General features: G+C 35.6%; 1 pseudogene; it reads left to right on the top strand.

Annotated features, from left to right (window-relative positions):
* LOC103263276 overlaps positions 1 to 19802 on the top strand; it is a 101396-nt pseudogene that overhangs the window by 63906 nt on the left and 17688 nt on the right.

The raw sequence follows: 19802 nt of genomic DNA, 5'->3' as shown, positions 1-19802 counted from the left end.
AAGAAATGAGGTCGGGGTTTAGCACCAGGCTGTGTGGAGCCCTCAACTGGAGAAAGATGAAATTTTGCAAGTTTTTCACAACTTGCAATTTCAAGGATAATAACGGAAATGTACCACCTTCATAAAGGGAAGAGCACTAGGCTATGAGTCAGAAGATCAATTTCGAATCAGTTTCGCTTAAGAAACCTGAGTTAGAGAAAGTCATATTACCTCTGTCATGCAAATATTGCTCAGCTGTAAAACATACTAACTGACCTGCTAACCTAATAAAGCTGTTGTGAAGATGAAATGGAAGTACTTATTAAACTGTACAGTTTTGAACATGCTGTTAAGTATGAGGAAATAGAGCATAAATTATCTTTTTTTATTCTCAGAACCATCGGAAGGATTTCAGGTAGTAACTCTAAAAGTGTTTTTGTTTCCTACTCTAATCAAGGTATTTTTACTCTACCTAAGCCTACCCTATGTGATTTCCAGTAACAAGGTAACTGGTTACTTTTTTTTTTTTTTTTGCCTGACAGGTATGCCTAACTATAATTAGAGATTGTTATAGGTCGTTTAATACCTAACAAAAATGAACTGTTAACTTTCAGTCTATTAAGAGAAGTGAGGAGGTTTAACTTCGTTCATACCATCTGGCTGTGGTTACTTCTCTTGGTTCATTTATGTAGAGTACAGATCTTTTCCTTGGAGAATAGGAGAATAACATATAGACGTAGACCTGTCTTCCATAAATCTTGAGTAATACTGAGTACTGGAACTGAATCTTGAGTAACACTTGTTTGTCACCTTTATAAAATAGAGAAATCCCATTGTTATAGTATATAACAAAACTAACTGTGCCAACACAATTCAATTAGCGTGATAATTTGACTTCTGACTTTGAAGCAATATTTAAACAGGTGTTTAGGGATTAGAGTTATATTAAGTATAGGAATGGAACAATAGTAGAGAAATAATTAAAGGATACTTCCCTGATTCATGATCCTTTTTTTTCTCTTTACACTTTTACCTCTCTTTTTGTTAATTCACAGCTCATTTTGTTGGTGGTGGTGTTGGCTTAGCTCAAGGATGGTTCATTTACTTTCATTTTCATTTTCCAAACCTCCTAACCTACTATCCCTGCCAACCCTAAGAATCTGAAAGTATCTGGTTATACCAGTTTCTACTCTGTGTTCCTTTCGCCTTCTGTTTTCACCTCCATTTTAGATCCTCCCCTATCATAATCCTTTGTTTACTTATTTATCTCTTCCGTTAGACTGAGTTTCTGAAGGATGGGGTCTTTTTCATCTTTGAACCCTTATTTCCTTGTACAGCACACAGTGAACAAAAATTAGTAAATGACCTTCCATTAATATTTAATTATTAAGATACATAAGTCTCTACCATGTGCTAAGCAATTCATCCAGGTTATGGATCCACAGAAGATTATATAATGCATCCCCAACTTTGAGCAGCTTTTGATCTAGTGGAGTCAGGATCCACAAGATTAGAGATAAATAATAATACACGGTAGCACATATTAACTGAGATGAATACTAGAACAGCAATTCTTGCTTCCATGTGTGGACTTAATACACTCCTTGAAACGGTATGCAAAACTTTTTTTGTTAGTATTTGCATTTTCCTTGGGTTACTATCTATAGCTGTCATGTTTTTCCAAGGCATTTTAACCTGAAAAAAGTTAAGAACCAATGAAGTAGATAATAAGTACTGTAGACATTCTGAGAGTAGACAAAGGGGTGTTGTGGACTGGTATTTTTACCTTTTGTAGTCACCCGAATGGCTAAGACTATGTAATAGGAACATGTTGTCAGCTACCTAGCAAATATCTGTTAGCCATTATGAATCATTTTAGATCTTAAACCAGAACTAATTACTATGAGTCTCTGAGGCTTTGCCAGTGTTGATGAATATATTATGATGCATTTTGAGTGAGATATTAATAATATTTCAAATTTTCTTTTTAAATTTACCTGACAGTAGTCCTATGATTTACAGGCTGGCTAGTCAGTAGAATGGTGTGTTTTATAAGAAGTATTAAATGTAAGGATTATTTATGGTTCATCATTTGACACCATTTGAGAACCAATTTTGAACAATTTCCTATGAAAGCTAAAATGCGAAGAAATAAGACTTGAGCTGGATTTGAGTTTTTCCTTTTTCTTGTATTCAGTGATATTTTTCTCAGCTAACCATCTCTTCAGTTTTTCAGTTTTAATGTCAGTAAAATGAAGGGGGTTAACAAATGATCTCTAAAGTTGCTTTCAGGTCTGATGATCTCCCTGTGATTCTTTGATCACAAGCTCTACCTCCCCAAAATATACAAAGGATGATTCAGATGCTGGGAGCTTAAAACAGGGAAATAATGCCACTTTTTATCAGACGGATGGATAAATAAGTTATGGTACTATATTAGTACTGCTGCATTATTCTGGGACAGCTGCTATTGGAACATTATTTCCTTCCTCTTCTTTTTTCAACCTCTACTTCCTAGAAGATTCCATAATCCTGCTTTTGGCATTTGGAATAAAATAGTTTCTGCTCTAATACGTTTAGGTAACTTATTATCACTTGGTTGCTCCACCCACTTCAGAAAGGCAGCAGGGACATTAGATTTCTACTATGAATTGCTGTAGTGAACTAGAATTTTTATTCGGGAAGCCAATTGAATTCAATTTTAAAAGCAGGGCTTCTTTCTGCATGCTCAATGACTATATTGAACCCCAGTGATTCTTATTTTGATTTTAAAGTAATAATCTATTAAGACATAGCTAATTTTCATCTTTTATCTGTCAACAAGCAGTGTAAATACAAATAAATGAAATTATGTAGAATGTTTTAAAGAGAGATTCACACATTTTTTTTTTTTTTTTGAGTTGGAGTCTCACTCGGTCGCCCAGACTAAAATGCAGTGGCCGCTCCCAGCCACCGCAGCCTCGACCTGCTGGGCTCCGGCGATCCTTCCGCCTCAGCCTTCTGAGTAGCCGGAATTACAGGCATGCGCTACCACGTCCAGCTGATTTTTTTTGATTTATTGCAGAGATGAGGTCTCGCTGCCCAGGCGGGTCTCGAACCCGCGGGCTCAGGCAATTCACTCACCTCAGCCTCCCAAAGGCGCGGGATGACAGGCTGAGCTACCGAGCCCGGCTAGATTCACACATTTTATTTCCTCACTAACCATATTGCCCAGTTAATATAGGTTGCTTGGGAAAATCATGAGGGCATAATTACAATAGTTCTCATTTATCGAACACCTACTATATGCCAAACATTGTGTCAGAAATTTTGTATATTTTGTCTCAAATTCTCAAAGCAACACTGGGAGAGAAGTGGTATTATCTCCACTTTGTAGAAGAGTATATCAAAGCTAAGAAAGCCACAGAGCTTCTAAGCATAGAGTAAAGGATCTGGGCTTGGCTCCAAAGTCTCATCTGTTCACTTTCTGCAGGGCCTCCAGAACTTACAGCACAATTGACTTATGTTTGATAGAGTCCTAGGGCTTATCAGAGCTGCGTTTTCTATGTATTGATATTACACTTGGAAATTTGCTTTAAAACGAGTTTGAAAAATATGAATCTACATAATCACTTTATGGAAAAGCCTGGTCAGGATTCTCTTGAAGACAAGTCTAGTTCATAGATATTCCCTGTTAAAAGGTACTGTTTTATATGATGTTTTAAACTTTGATTTTGTAAAATTGGAAGGAGAGGAATTATACTCTGAAAACTTGAGATGTTCAGATGCTTCACTTAGTTTTCTTATTTATCAATTTTTCAAGTGGTTAAGTGAGTTAGTTTTTGTTTTTGTTTTGCTTTTGCATGGATTTTGACAGGAGAAGGGAAACCTATTACTATTATCTTTGAGACCAATTTCTCAGAGTCAATGTAATTGTTTATGTTATCTGAAAAGCATGCACGTGCTAAACCTCATAGGGGCTAGATAAATCTAGCCCAGGGAAGTTAGGGACCTCCAGCTAAGAATCCTACTACCTAGATCAGGTACTGAAAAGCTAGTGACTAAATGAGACTGCCCTAGCACTTTCTTTGGCTGTGAGCTCTCTTCCCCCCACTTGTTGTTATAAATCAGAACGTACTGACTTTTAATTTATTTCAGAGCCGGGCTCGGTGGCTTAGCCTGTAATCCCGTGCCTTTGGGAGGCTGAGGTGAGTGGATTGCCTGAGTCCACAGGTTTGAGACCCACCTGGGCAACTTGGTAAGACCTCATCTCTACAATAAATCAAAAATTAGCCGGGCGTGGTAGCACGCACCTGTAATTCCAGCTACTTGGAAGGCTGAGGCGGAAGGATCGCTGGAGCCCAGCAGGTCGAGGCTGCAGTGTCTGGGAGCGGCCACTGCACTCCAGTCTGGGCGACAGAGTGAGACTCCAACTCAAAATAAATAAATAAATAAATAAAATAAAAAATAAATACATTTATTTCAAATTCTAAATCTTTTATGATTTATTAGACCTCAGTATATTAACAGAGAGAGAAGACTGCAAGACATAGATATACAAACAACAGAAGTGACAATTGACAGCCTGATATCAAAGGAGGAAACAGAAAACTATCCATTACATCAAAGGACAATTATTAATAACTATCATTTGGATCCTGAGTGATCAGGAAAATGTACTATTTTGTAGATTACGCAAAGAAGAATGTAAATACTTTTTAAAAGTCTTATACCAATTGTTTAAAAGTAGTTTAGGTATTTTAAAAAGTGAACCTGAACCTCAGCTTAAAAAGTCTCCTTATGCAAAACTGTAATACTTCAGAATGTTGGTTAAATAAGAAACTAAAACTGTAGCAGCAGCGGTGGCAGCAATAAGAGTAGTAATCCATTAAGTCACAGGGAAAATTACTTTTGAGATACAGAATTTTATTTTGTGGCAAAGGAAGACTGAAACAACACTGTCAAATGTATTTGTATGCATATGTGTAATCCAGGCGACTTGTAACACCAGTGTTTTTCTGATGATTATTCTTTTGTAACAAGCTGGAAATCAAAGCATCCCTAGGCCTAAAACCTTGCCTTTAACTATTGAGTACTTTCTGGAACCAGGATATGAGATTCTTAAATTCAGGTGTTTCATTTAAAAAATTTTTTTAATTAATTAATTTATTATTATAAAAATGTGGGGTACAATTCAGGGCTACGTATACAAACACTGATCAGATAGTTACCCTTGTTGATGAGGCATGCCCCTTCCTCCCCTAGCAGCTTCCCCCAAATGCCAGTCCTACTCCCCCCTTTCCCCTGACAGTTTTCCGCTACTGTCAATCGCCTTCCCACTGTCAAGGTCACCTTATGAGTGAGAACATATGGAACTCAGTTCTTTGTTTCTATGATAAATCACTGAGTATGATCGACTCCAAATCCATCCAATTTGCTGCAAAGTCCATATATTTGTCCTTCTTTATGACTGCATAATATTCCATTGTGTATATATACCACACTAACATCTAGGATCTACAAGGAACTCAAAAGTGCCGAAAGGATAAAAACAAACATCCCCTTTAAAAAGTGGGCAGAAGACATGAATAGACACTTTTCCAAAGAAGATATATGGGCGGCCAATAGACACATGAAAAAGTGCTCAGCCTCACTGATCATTAGAGAAATGCAAATCAAAGCCACATTGAGATACCACCTAACCCCTGTAAGAATGGCCATCATTAATAAAACAAACAACAACAGATGCTGGTGAGAATGTGGAGAAAAAGGAACACTTCTACACTGCTGGTGGGAATGCAGACTGATACATCTTTGGAAGACAGTGTGGTGATTTCTGAAGGAACTAGAAATTGACCTTCCATATGACCCATCAATTCCCCTATTGGGAATATACCCAGAGGAGCTCAAATCATTCTACAAAAAATATACCTGCACACATATGTTTGTTGCAGCTGTGTTCATAATAGCAAAAACATGGAACCAACTGTATTGCCCATCAAAGCTGGACAGGATAAAAAAAAAAATGTTTCCTGTTCAAATAGCCATCCTCTATATTGAAGTGAGGAAAATAGATTGCAATTGTGGAAAATAATGGTGTCAATTCACTTACCAAATTTATGAACCAGAGTTGAAATACTGTGAAATATTTATTTCAGATATTTTAGTTGACTATAAATCCCTGTGGTATGGGTATTTATTTTTTACACTTTTTTTAGAGATGGAGTATCTCTCCGTCACCCAGGCTGGATTGCAGTGTTGTGATTATAGCTCACTGCAACTTGAAAATCCTGGGCATTCCTCCCCCCTTGGCCTCCTGAGTAGCTGGTACTACAGGCACACACCACTATGACTGGCTAATTTAAAAAAAAAAATCGAGGTGGTATCTCACCATCTTTCCCCAGGTTGGTGTTGAACTTCTGGCCTCAAACAGTTTTCCCACCTCAGTCTCCCAAGTAGCTGGAATTACAAGCATGAGTTACTACACCTGGCTTCCCTGGAGTATTTTTTATTTGGGAAGAAATAAACTGGTAGAATAGTCCCCTTCACTGACTAATCACAGATTTAGTTAGACAAAGTTGTGGCATTAATACAGACTTTGGGTTATTTGCCCACTAAAAAAAATTGCTGAAATTTTTTTTATGGGAAAAAAGTTTTAAAAGACTGAACAATAATATTTATTAACATGTGTAGCATGATTATGATGCATAAGGCATGAAAGGAGATGTCAAGGGCTACAGTACCTTGTGTTTCAGAGATATTGGCCTCCCCGGCAATTTCCTCACTGTGCCTTTGCATACATTGTTCATTTGCCTAGTGTACCTTTTTTCTCTCCTCCCTTCTGCCTTCCTTGTAACCAGTTTTCCTATTTGACACTCAGTTTAAATATCACTTCTTTCCAGAAATCTCTGAATCCCCAGTTGAATGTAGGTAGTCCTCCTTTGTGGGTTCATGTGCTTATACATATTTATACTTAAACTGCTAAAACTGTTGGTAATCTTGTCTCTCTTTTTTGTTATAGTGTGATCAGGAAATTCTTTCTCTTATTAATCTCTGAATGTATAGAAATAACTATTTGGAGTAGGAGTCTGGTAAAAAATCACATGGCCTTAATGTGCGTCTAGCCTCCTGATATTTAATATTTCTTAAATTGAAAAGATCCGGACTGTTTTGTTTGTGTGTGTGTGCATGCATTATGGGACTGAATTGTTATCTGAATTTATTAAAATAAGTGAAATTACAGGGCTATAGTTGTCAGAACTACTATTAATTTTTATTTAATGAAGAGTCCCATACTTTTAGTAATGATGATTGCATTGTATGAAGTACTTTTCATAGTTAGAATATTACTCTTGGCAACTAAAAGTAAACTTTTCAACCTTTAAATTACTTTAAAATTTAATTTGTGGCCAGGCACAGTGGTTCAAGCCTTTAATTCCAGCACTTTGGGAGGCCGAAGTGAGGAGATTTCCTGAACTCACGGGTTCGAGAACAGCCTGGGGAACTTGGCGAGACCTCATCTCTAAAATAAATCAAAAAATTAGCCAGGTGTGGTAGCGTGCGCCTGTAGTTCTGGCTACTTGGAAGGCTAAGGCGGAAGGATCTCCTGAGCTCAGCTGGTTGATGCTAGGGTGGCCGTGAGCATGTCACTGCACTCCAGCCTGGACAACAGAGTGAGATTCTAACTCAATAAAATAAAATAAAATTTAATTTAATTTGTAAGTACTCAAGAGTATAAAACTTTAGACTGCTTTACTAAGTCCCATATCATAGCCAGGCATTGTGGCATGCACCTGCAGTCTCAGCTAGTCGAGAGTTTAAGACTATAGGATCAATTGAGCTCAGGGGTTTAAGTCCAGCCTGGACAACAGACTAAGACCTCATTTTTTAAAAAAAGTCTTGTGTCCTTTCAAAGAGAAAATATTATAACACAAACTTAGAAATATTTGATTATTCAGGTAAGTAACTATTTGCATAGGAACTTCTTCACCAAAATAAACATTTAAAAATGCCTTATTCCTCATTCTTAGGTATTTTCATACTGTTAAGGTATATCCATTTTGAACAGAAGTCACTCTTCATATAATGAGTGACTGAGAATATAACCATGCACAGTGAGACAGGCTTTGATTTTAGTTGCCATTTGTTTCAATATCAAATCAGAATTCAGACTTCTTAAAATTTTAGAAAGGCAATAAGACACATATGCCATGTATTCATATACCTCTGGTAGTGCTTGGGACAGCACCCCATAATCAAACTTGTGAACATTAGTGGGGTAAATTAAAAACTATGCAAAACTTTTTCAGATAGGTTTTGTCATCACATTTGTTCTAGTCAGGTCATGCTTTGCTATCATATGTTATATATAATTTGTTTTTAGAACTTTTTGTATTTGGGTACTATAGATAAGGGATCGTATATGTATGTATGTGTCTGTATATGAATATGATATCAGCTGAAGCATTTCAGTATTTTTTTAAACTTTTTAAATTTATTTTTATTTATTTTTATTTTTTATTTTTGAGTTGGAGTCTCACTCTGTCACCCAGACGAGTGCAGTGGCCACTCCCACCACTGCAGCCTCGACCTGCTGGGCTCCGGCGATCCTTCCGCCTCAGCCTTCTAAGTAGCTGGAACTACAGGCACGCGCTACCATGCCCAGCTAATTTTTTATTTATTGTAGAGATAAGGTCTCAACAAGTTGCCCAGGTGGGTCTCGAACCCGCGGGCTCAGGCAATCCACTCACCTCTGCCTCCCAAATGTGCGGGATTACAGGCTGAGCCACCGAGCCCGGCTTTTAATCTTTTTTTTAAAGTGAGAAAACAGGATTTATCGAGAAGACAGAAAAGCTCCCACAGTGGGAGAGGACCCGAAGTGGTTGCCCTCAGTATTTTAACTTTCACGTGAAAGGCAATACTTTGTGATTTCTAAACCTAAACGTGTATGAAAATCTCCCGGTGAACTTTTAAAAACTACAGATTCCTGAGACCCATGCCAGATCTACCCAAATTGAAAATTCTAGGAATTGAGCTCCGAACTCTATTTTTGTAAAGTTGTATTGGTAATTGAGATGTTGCTCGTTTGTGATGAGTTTTCATGATTAAGTCAAAATGGGGAAGATGTAAAAGGACAATGTATTTGCAAAGTTAAATGTTTTCAGTTTTAAGAGCTATCCTTTATTCCAAGACTCTCCTTCTTACATTTTTGATATAGATATATTCCTTCTTTTAATTATACCAGTTCATGAAACAAAAAGGTAGGGAACCTTTATGATATTAGTTTTTTAATACTTTTAGTAGCAAAGCCCTTTTATTTCTAATGAAGCCATATGTGGAATCCTAATATATAACATAAATAAACAACATTCTATTAGTGTACACTTATTTTGTTTAATGTGTAAGGGTTCTTTTGCCCAGCATTAGTGGTGATCTCATCTCTATAATTTATGCCACTTCAATAACACTTTTCTACTATTCATTTACTTAAAGTTATTGAGTGCTTCTGTTAAGCATCGTACTAGACTAATGGTACAATGATGATTAGGATTCATTCTTATTCTCAGGATGTCCATTGTCTAGTTGAAGAATCAGACATGTAAACAAAGAATTATAGTGAAGTACAGAAAAGTATTTAACATGATATAGAAAGTAACATGGGGATATCAGAGTGTAGCTACTGACACTGTGTAAACTTCAAATTAGTGTTTCTAATAGAGTATACTTAAAAGTTTAGGAGCAATATATGAAAACAGCCTTGGAAGGCAACTATTTTATATTAAATTTATATCAAGCACAAACAGGTTCAAGTTATATTGTTGCACTTTTCTAACAATGTTATCCACTGGTACCGATCGACTTCCAATATTTCTACTTTATCATATTGGGAAAAATGGATACACAATTTAGCAGAAAATTTACTTCAATTACCCATACACCCATTCTGTTTTTCACTTTCAGTACAGTTTTCTATAAATTACATGAGATATTAAGCACTTTATTATAAAATGGGCTTTGTGTTAGATGATTTTGCCTGTCTTTAGGCTAATGTAAGTGTTTTGAGCAGTTTTAAGTTAGGCTAGGCTGAGCTACATTGTTCAGTATGTTAGGTGCTAGATGTGTTTTCAACTTATGATATTTTCAACTTACAGCTTTATTTCTATGTAACCTCATTATAAGTCGAGCAGTATCTGTATATAAATAAAACATGCCTTTAAAAAAAATTTCCAAACAACTTTTCTTTTTAAAAATAAAAATACAATCTCATGGAACAAGAACTATAAACTCTTAATCTAATCTTTTATTTGAAATGGTTTTTTTGAATCATGTAACTTTAATCTTTATCCCCCCCAAAAAGTACATAAAAGAATAAAACAAATACCAGTTACCTACCACTGGACTTAAGAACTAAAACATTACCAACTCATTTCCCTTCTTCCACCAAAGGTACCACTATCAAAAAGTTGCTGTTTATGATTTTCATGCATTTCTTTAATATTGTACATGTACATTTTTAAGATATACCTATATACTGGATATGTTCTAATTTTATATATATGGTGTCATTGCTGTTTTCTGAATTCAAGATGGTGTTCGGGAGTCATTCATGTTTTTATTTTCACTTCTGCATAGTTTTTTTCATTGTAGAAATATACTACAATTTATCCAATCTCTTAGTGGTAGACATTTAGATTGTTTCGGTTTTTTGTTGTTGTTGTTGTTGTTGCCCAGACTGGAGTGCAGTGGCCACTCCCGGCCACCGCAGCCTCGACCTACTGGGCTCCGGCGATCCTTCCGCCTCAGCCTTCCGAGTAGCTGGAATTACAGGCGCGGGCTACCACGCCCGGCTAATTTTTTGATTTATTGTAGAGATGAGGTCTCGCCTGTCCAGGCAGGTCACAAACCTGTGGGCTCAGGCAATCCACTCACCTCAGCCTCCCAAAGGCGCAGAATTACAGGCTGAGCCACCGAGCCCGGCTTGTTTCAGTTTTTTCTGTCATTACAAGCAATTCTGTTATCAATTTTGCACATATTTTCTATGTAGCCTGATACAGTTTAGTTTCTTGGGCACATACATAATGGGATTGCTGGGTTGTGTGTATATTTTCGGTTTTCTATGTAGGTATTTGTACTATCTAAAATTAGCGATGGTTTGATTTTCATTGTAATTTATATTCCTTTTATTTTTCTTTTATCATACTTGTTAGGACCCTAGAAGAGTATTTTAATTTTTTAAAAGTTAAAGCAAGATCATTTTCTTGCTTGTGATTTTAAAAGGAATTCTAACTATTCACTAATGAGGATGATGTTTGTTTTACATTTTTTGGTAGATATACTTTTTTCAGCTTAAGGAAATTTTCTTCTGTTCCTAGTTTTCTAAGAGTTTGGTCATGAGCCATTCATCTGGATGTTGACATGATGAATTCATCAAATGTTGGATTTTATTTTATGTTTGCTTTTTATATATTGAGATTATCATTTGTGCTGTCTTCTTTAGTCTCCTAATGTGTCTAAAATACATAGATTTTTTAAAAAGTCAAATTATTCTTGTATTCCTAAGATAAACCCAGTATTATTATAAAGTATCTTTAATATATTACATGATTGCTAGCATTCTGTTTATTATTTTTGCATCTCTGTTCATAAGTTAATTTAACCTGAAATTTTCTGTTCACATACATTATCCTTTTCTGGCTTGGGTGTCAATGTGGAAAAGTGTTCCTTCTTTTTCCTATTCCTTGAAAAAGTTTGTGTAAGATAGGAATTGCCTTTTTCTTAAATAGTTGGCACAGTGCACCAGTAAAATCATCTGGGCCTGTTCCTATTGATAATGTATTTTTCTGTCTATTTATTTAGATGTTAAAATGTTTTGAAACATTAAATCGGGAATTTAGAATTATTCAAACTTTTTTTAATTTCTTTTTGAGTTTGTTTCAGTCATTCTATTGCCCATTTTGTCTAAGACTTAAACATCTCTGTGTCTGAAGTTATTTTTCGTCGTTTCTATGCTATGTATGCCTTCTTTTTCTTAATTCACTTCTACATAAGTGTGTTTATATTATTAGTCTTTAAAGAGAAATCAGTTTTGGACATTTTGTTTTCTGGGGGTTTTTTTCCAGATTTTGTAGCTTTTTTTCTGCCTTTTTAGGTGTTTATTCTTTTGCTGAGGTGAACGTTTACTGTATCAATTGTCTGCCTCTCTGCATTTCTTATGTGAGGCTTTTTAGGCTAGAAAACTCTGAGTATGGCATTAGCTACATCCTGCAAGCCATATTCTACTCATTTCATTATCACTCAATTCTAAGTTTTTAAAATTATTATGATTTTCTCTTTAAACCATACATACAGTTTTTTAAATTTCCAAATATATATTTTAATAAGCATTTTATCCTGAACAGTATTAGAATCTTAAAGAAATTGTGATGAGAATTGATGTATTAATTACTGAGTTATGTTTAGACAGCAGATTTTTCTGATATCTCTTATTTCAGATTTGCTTTATGACCCAGTGCATAATGAGTTTTCATATATCTCCTACGCTTGAAGAAGATGTGTATTCTCAAATTTTGGTGGCAGAACTGGCTATGATTCTCTGTATAATTATTAAATAAAGTTTCTTAACACATTCGCGACCAGCAAATTTTTCACTTTCCTAATACTGACAGCGGGTGAAAATAAAGCTGATACTAATAAAACTGAAGCTGGTTGCCACAAACTTCTGTTGTTAAGCACAAGTGAAATGGTCTTTTCTAAATTGTCACCTTTTTCACAATACAGCTGAAAATTACAGACATATCCAGTGTTTGCCTCAGACACCACTCTGACTAGCATTTCATACTTTGTATTTTTATTCGGATTATAAACCTGAAAAGACAGCTTTCCACGATGAGGTATCATGGATTCATCCAAGGAAAGTTCTTGTTCAGGTTTATACACAGTGTTGAACTTATTTAAAAAATAATTTATTATGGGTTCAATTTTGCATAATCTGCTTGAACTTGACTGCATTTCTGCATTATTAAAAAATGCAAAAGCCACAAAATTTGTAGGAATCTATTTTATGTCATTATTTTTTAAAAGAAAGGCATCACAATCGATGGACATGTTGACCAATAATCATGTATTATAGTTTTCTTCACTTTTCTCATCAAAATATTTAATGTTAGAATTTTTTTCATCTCGGACAATGTAGTATTGCTCCACTTTTTAAAAATTTCTTTGGACATTTTTATCTGTGGTGCATCTGATCATAATACCTGTTAGTTTCCATTGAAATTATTTCTATAAAATTATCTCCAATAAATAGTCCCAACAACTTAATGTTGAGGATCCTTTGCAATTACCTTGACACCTGGATTACCAATAAACACTTCTCAGTTTCTTTTTGGATCATATTTTTGTCCACTCAGTGTCTGATACATTCTCACCAGTACTAGATTCACTGTCATAGATTATCTGCATTATATTTTTTCATTTACATTGCATCATGACATCACTATCTGTCTCACTGTCACTAATAAGTTCACTGAATTCACCTCCGGCCTCAGAAATCTCACCAGCATATATTTCTTCATTTTTCATAATCATGGTAAATTCTTTTAGCATTGAAGTATGAAAGTCCTGAAATATCAAAATACAAGTATACAACACTAATCACAACAAAACAATGACCGACTTGCAATTTCTACCAACTACCTAAATCAATAACAACATTGTACAGTCGATATCAGATAGTTATCTCAATTGACTTTCTCTTTGACTATTCATTTTCAGGCAAAATATAATGACATACATATGACAACATTGCAGCACTCAGAAACAAAATTTGCAAAGACATAAATTCATGTCAGCGGCAACCAGGAACAGTATTAGGAACAGTGTAAATTCATGACAGCGATTGTGAATGAGTTAATAGGTCTTTCATAACTCCTATCTCCTTATTTAATTTTGTCAGTTAACTGAACGAGTTTTATTAGTATCTCCCTAGATTGATCAGTTTCTTTGTCTAATGTTTACATATACAAAGACACTTTGAAGCTATGCTACAGGTACGTGGAAATTTACATTTTTCATCAACTTGTGAATTTACTTTTAATTTATAGTGACCCCTCTTTAAAAAAAATTCCAATACCTCTTTTATGTAGTCTGTTTTGATACTAATAAAGAATATGTCTGTTTATTTAAGATAGTATTTGCATAGTATAACTTTTTCTGTCTTTTTATATATAACCTTTATGTGTCTTTAATTTTTTTTTTTTTTTTTTGAGTTGGAGTCTCACTGTCACCTAGACTGGAGTGCAGTGGCCTCTCCTGGCCACCGCAGCCTCGACCTGCTGGGCTCTGGGGATCCTTCTGCCTCAGCCTTCCAAGTAGCTGAAACTACAGGTGCGTGCTACCACACCCGGCTAATTTTTTGATTTATTGTAGAGATGAGGGCTCACCAATTTGCCCAGGCAGGTCTCGAACCCGCGGGCTCAGGCAATTCACTCACCTCAGCCTCCCAAGGCACGGGATTATAGGCTGAGCCACCGAGCCTGGCTTCTTTAATTTAAAGCCCGGTTTAAAGCATATTGCTTTAGTTTGTTTCATTATTTCCTAATCTACCCACACATTTGGGGAATGTTTTTTTTTTCCTTTTACTGTACGATTTCTGTGTAGGCTGTTTTCTTTGTGATTCATTTCTTTTTTACTGCCTTTTCTGTTTATTAAATATTTCACCTCATTTTTTTCTCTACTGTTTTGGAAGGTACATTCTACTTTAGCAGTACCCTTGACATTTAAACATGTGTAATTAATTTAATATCACAGTTAATCAAAAGTACTTCTAATTTGAATAATACAAATATTTAAAATACTTCAGTTACCCCGCCCTCTGAATTGTATGTTTTTTTGGTCTGTTTATGCCAGTTCTACCTTTTTTTTATCACCAAAATTAGACATTGTAATTATTGTGTATGGTCAGTATTTCTCTGGTTTACCAATGTGTTTATTATTCTATATGCTTACAAAGCCTTGCATTATGTTAGACCAAATTTGATTTATTCTGAAGTACTGTTGATTTTTATATTCTCGAATTCTCTATTTGCAAATTTTTCCTCTTGCTAAAATTTGTAACCTGGAAGTCAATACAGCATTTTCATGGTCATTCCAGGACATGCACAGAGCTATAAAAATTGAGCTGCTCATTTTGTACATTCCCAGCTGAGGGTGTACAAGGCAGTGAATGCTCTGCCTTATTTCAGCTCTTATACTTTAAACAATTGTCTGTTTTGCTGTCCATTTAGTGACATTTATTTTGTATTTTTGTGCTTTTTGTTGGTAATTTCATTGTTAAAAATTTTCCCAAGTATAGTGCTGAAGTACGTTCATGTGTTCCTGAGTGCAAGAAGGCTGTGATGTGTTTTATGGAGAAAATCCATGGGTTAGATAAGCTTCTTTCAGCTGTGAGTTATAGTGTTGTTGAATATGAATTCAATGTTCATGAATCAACAATATATATTGAATAAGGTATGTTACAACAGAAACACACAAAAAATAATGTTATTCATTGATCAATTGAAAATGTTGTTAACCACATGCTCATAGGAACCTAACCCTGTATTTCCCCTAGAAGACATAGTTTAGTATTTGCTAGTTCACTGTTTACAGAAACTTAATAGAAGATGAAAACCTTGAATGAAGTGAATCAACTGTACATCCTTCGGAAACTACTTCAGTGTTTTGTTTGAATATTTTGTCCAGTCTGATTTTAGATCTTTTGTAAGTTTTTGATCTTTCTCTGTGGCTCTTTTAAAGTTATTCTGGTCTTTGGTATTCAGAGGTTTCCTGGGCTCTATCTAAACATGGATTTATTTATTTTTATTTTTTATTTTTATTTTTTGAGTTGGAGTCTCACTCTGTCGCCCAGACTGGAGTGGAGCCTCGACCTGCTGGGCTCCGGCGATCCTTCCGCCTCAGCCTTCTAAGTAGCTGGAATTACAGGCATGCGCTACCATGCCCGGCTGATTTTTTGATTTTTTGTAGAGATGAGGTCTCACTGCCCAGGCAGGTCTCGAACCTGCGGGCTCAGGCAATCCACTCACCTCAGCCTCCCAAAGGCGCAGGATTACAGGCTGAGCCACTGAGCCCGGCTGGATTTATTTTTATATGTCCTGCTTGAGGGTTGTGTGTGTGTGTGTGTGTGTGTGTGTGTGTGTGTGTGTGTGTGTGTGTGTGTGCTTCCTGAATCTAAATTTTTTATTTCTCTCATCAATTATGGAAGACTCTCGTGCATTAACTTTTTGAATATAATCTTTCACATTTTCTCTTTACTGTGTCTTTCTGAGATTCCTTTTTATTCTATTTTATCTCTTATCCTCCTCTTCTATATTAAATTTGTTTTTTACTCTCATCTTAATTCAAGTCTTATATTTGAGTTTGCAAATTTTCACCTCAGCTTTGTTTTCTGTTAATCCATCTATTCATCTAGGATTCGTGTGGGAATCCTAAAATTTTGAGGTTGAGGATGTTTCTCCAACTTGAGATTACTTTAAGTTAATGTTTCAGGGTGAATTTTCCCAGATCATTCCAGCAGTATATGTTTGAACCCCAATTCACATGAAGACATACTTTGTTTATAAATTCTCAGGGGATCCTTTGTTTCACACTTGGCTCCCAGCCAAGATGCATAAAAAGTTAATATTTTCTACCTACCCTTTTGATAATGCTGTATCCTTCAAGGGTTCCAACTTTATTTGGAAAGCTCAGTTCCAACACTACATCAGAGGGGGCTTCGGGGGATTCCATGCTTGCTTACTACTAGTAGTTCCTTCTTCTTTGGTTGTGTCCCAGAGAATTTCCCTTATTTTTGTTTGGTTGGTTTGGGTTTTTTTTGCAAGCTAAGCTCTGCATTTTAAAGGATTTTTGCTGTAGTTTATTTTGTATTTCAAGGTCTTTTTCTAAATCTTTAGGTTTCCATATTTCTAAAATTGTCTCATGTCTTTTTATGATGAAAAAGATGTGGTACCAAATGGACTTTTGTAATAAATCTCCTATCTTTTGGCCAATATTTTTTTCTCTTTTAATTTTTATTTTGAAATTGTGGGGTACAATTCAAGGTTAGCTATACAAGTGTTCATTGTGCAGGTACCCTTATTGATGAGGTGTGCCCCCCCTTCCCCAGGTGGATATCGACTACTGTCAATCCCAGTTATCCATCCCCCCATCCCCCTCCCCACAGTTTCCCGCTACTTTTAATCCCTTTCCTACAGTAATACGGTAGTTGTTCAAGGTCCACTTATGAGTGAGAATATGTGATACTCAGCTGTTTGTTTCTGTGAGAGATCACTCAATATTATAAACTCTAATTCCATCCACGTTACTGCAAAGTTCATGATTTTTTTCTTCTTTATGACTGTGTAATATTCCGTTGTATATATGTACAGCATTTTTTTTATCCAATCCTCTTGATGGGCAACACGGTTGGTCCATGTTCTTGCTATTGTGAACAATGCTGTAATAAACATACGTGTGCAGGTATCTTTTTTATACAGTGACCTGAGTTCTTCCGGGTATATTCCCAGTAGGGGGATTGTGGGGTCATATGGAAGGTTAATTTTTAGAACTTTTAGGAATCGCCACACTGATTTCCACAGAGGCTGTACTAGTTTACACTCCCACCAACAGTGTAGAAGTGTTCCCTTTTCACCACACCCTCTCCAGCAGTTGTTATTTTTTGAGTTGTTGATAATGGCCATTCTGACTGAAGTTAGGTGGTATCTCAGTGTAGTTTTAATTTGCATCTCCTTGATGACTAGTGAGGCTGAACATTTTTTCATGTGTCTGTTGGCTGCTCATATGTTGTCTTTTGAGAAGTGTCTATTTATATCTTTAGCCCACTTTAAATGGGGCTGTTTGTTTTTTTCTTTTCATCATGTTTCAGTTCCTTGTAGATCCTTGATGTTAGGCCTTTGCCAGACATGGAGTTGGCAAATACTTTTTCCCAGTCTGTGGCCTGTCTCCTTGCTCTCTTGATGGTTTCTTTGGCTTTGCAGAAGCTTGTCCGTTTAATGAGGTCCCACTTGTCTATCTTATCTCTTATGGCCTGGGCACTTCGGGTTTTGATCAGGAATCATTTTTGGCCAATATTTTATACCATAATCAAATTTAATTATTAAATGATAGTTGACAATAGTAGGCATTCAGTAGTCAGTTCCCAGTATTTGCAGTTTAAAGTAACTGTCAGTTTTAAGGGTAGCTGAAATCATTCTTTAAAAAAAATAAAGAAATTATTAACTGTGAACTCACCTAAAGTAATTGACTTCATATTTCATCTTTTAGCTTTAGTGACTTTCTACCCAGACAACTAGGAGGAGGGGGTTGCTACTGACATCTAGTGGATAAAGGCCAGGAATGCTGCTAGATTTCCTGAAATTCATAGGACAGCCCAATAAGGAATTATCTGATCCAGAGAATCAATAGTGCCGAAGTTGAGAAACTGGCAGACCCTATACACATAGACACACAAACACACACACATACATACATATATATGGAGCTATAACGTTTTAAGTCACTTAGCTAAAATTGTTAAATCTCATAAATTTAAAGTATATTTTACTTTAAGATTTCCCAGAAATTTATACACATGCTCTTATTTTCTTTACAATTCTAGATATATCTAGAATGTATATCATGAAAACTAGCCGGGTTCGGTGGCTCAGCCTGTAATCCCGCGCCTTGGGAGGCTGAGATGAGTGGATTGCCTGAGCCCGTGGGTTCGAGACCCGCCTGGTCAACTTGGCGAGACCTCATCTCTACAATAAATCAAAAATTAGCTGGGCGTGGTAGCGCGCACCTGTAGTTCCAGCTACTTGGAAGGCTGAGGAGGAAGGATCGCTTTAGCCCAGTAGGTTGAGGCCAGGAGTGGCCACTGCACTCCAGTCTGGGTGACAGAGTGAGACTCCAACTCAAAAAATAAATAAATAAATAAATAAAAGAAAAAAGAAAACTACTCAGGGTAGCAAATTTATTCTTCTCACTATCCATAACTAAGTCATTGAATAAGAACTATGAAGCCGTTGAGAAATGAACAAGAAAGCTTATTATTTAACTTTAGTAAATCAAACAAACCATTCTTTTTTTTCTGATAGTGATATGATCAATCTAAAAGTCAGCCCTTTAAACCATATTGTGTCTGTGTGCCTTTTTATCCTGAAGAAATACAGAAACAACTTTTTAAAAGGTAAAGGTAAATTTAACATTTTTCTAAAGGTCAGAAAATATATAGAATCTTTTGAACTAGTGATTTAATCATGATGCAAACTAGTTGGCTTTTAAATAATTCACATTGCTCAGGTCATATTAACATGCATATATACTTTATATGTATTTTTGTCTGTGTCATGAAAATGAAAGATTTATATCCTTCATTATGGTTTTATTGAAGGGAGTGCTTTTCTTACTATTGTGTTTTTCTTTAAAGTGATTTTTTTAATTAAAAATTCTGATATTAAAATAATTTCATATTTGAAGAAAAGTTGTTAATATAGTGAGTTCTTGTATATCCTTTACTAAACTTCTTCTAATATTTATTTCTTACAGAATCATAGTATAATCATCAACAAAAGGAAATCAAAATTACTAAAAAATTAATAACTAAACCACAGATCATATTTGGATTTTACCAATATTTCCACTAACATGCTTTCTCTGTTTGAGGATTTAATCCAGTCTCCCATGTTGTATTTAGGTGCTTCTTAGTCTCATCCAATCTGTGACAGTTATTCAGTCTTTCTCTGTTTTTCATGAATTTGACACTTTTGAAAAGCACACTGGTTAGTTAAATGTTTCTCAGTTCAAGATTG

The sequence above is a fragment of the Carlito syrichta genome, unplaced genomic scaffold (genome assembly GCF_000164805.1).
Source record: "Carlito syrichta isolate Samal-C Ts95f unplaced genomic scaffold, Tarsius_syrichta-2.0.1 Scaffold304780, whole genome shotgun sequence".
Taxonomy (NCBI): Eukaryota; Metazoa; Chordata; class Mammalia; order Primates; family Tarsiidae; genus Carlito; species Carlito syrichta.
Note: the sequence above shows the minus strand (reverse complement) of the source record. Positions and strands in the feature narration are given on the sequence as shown.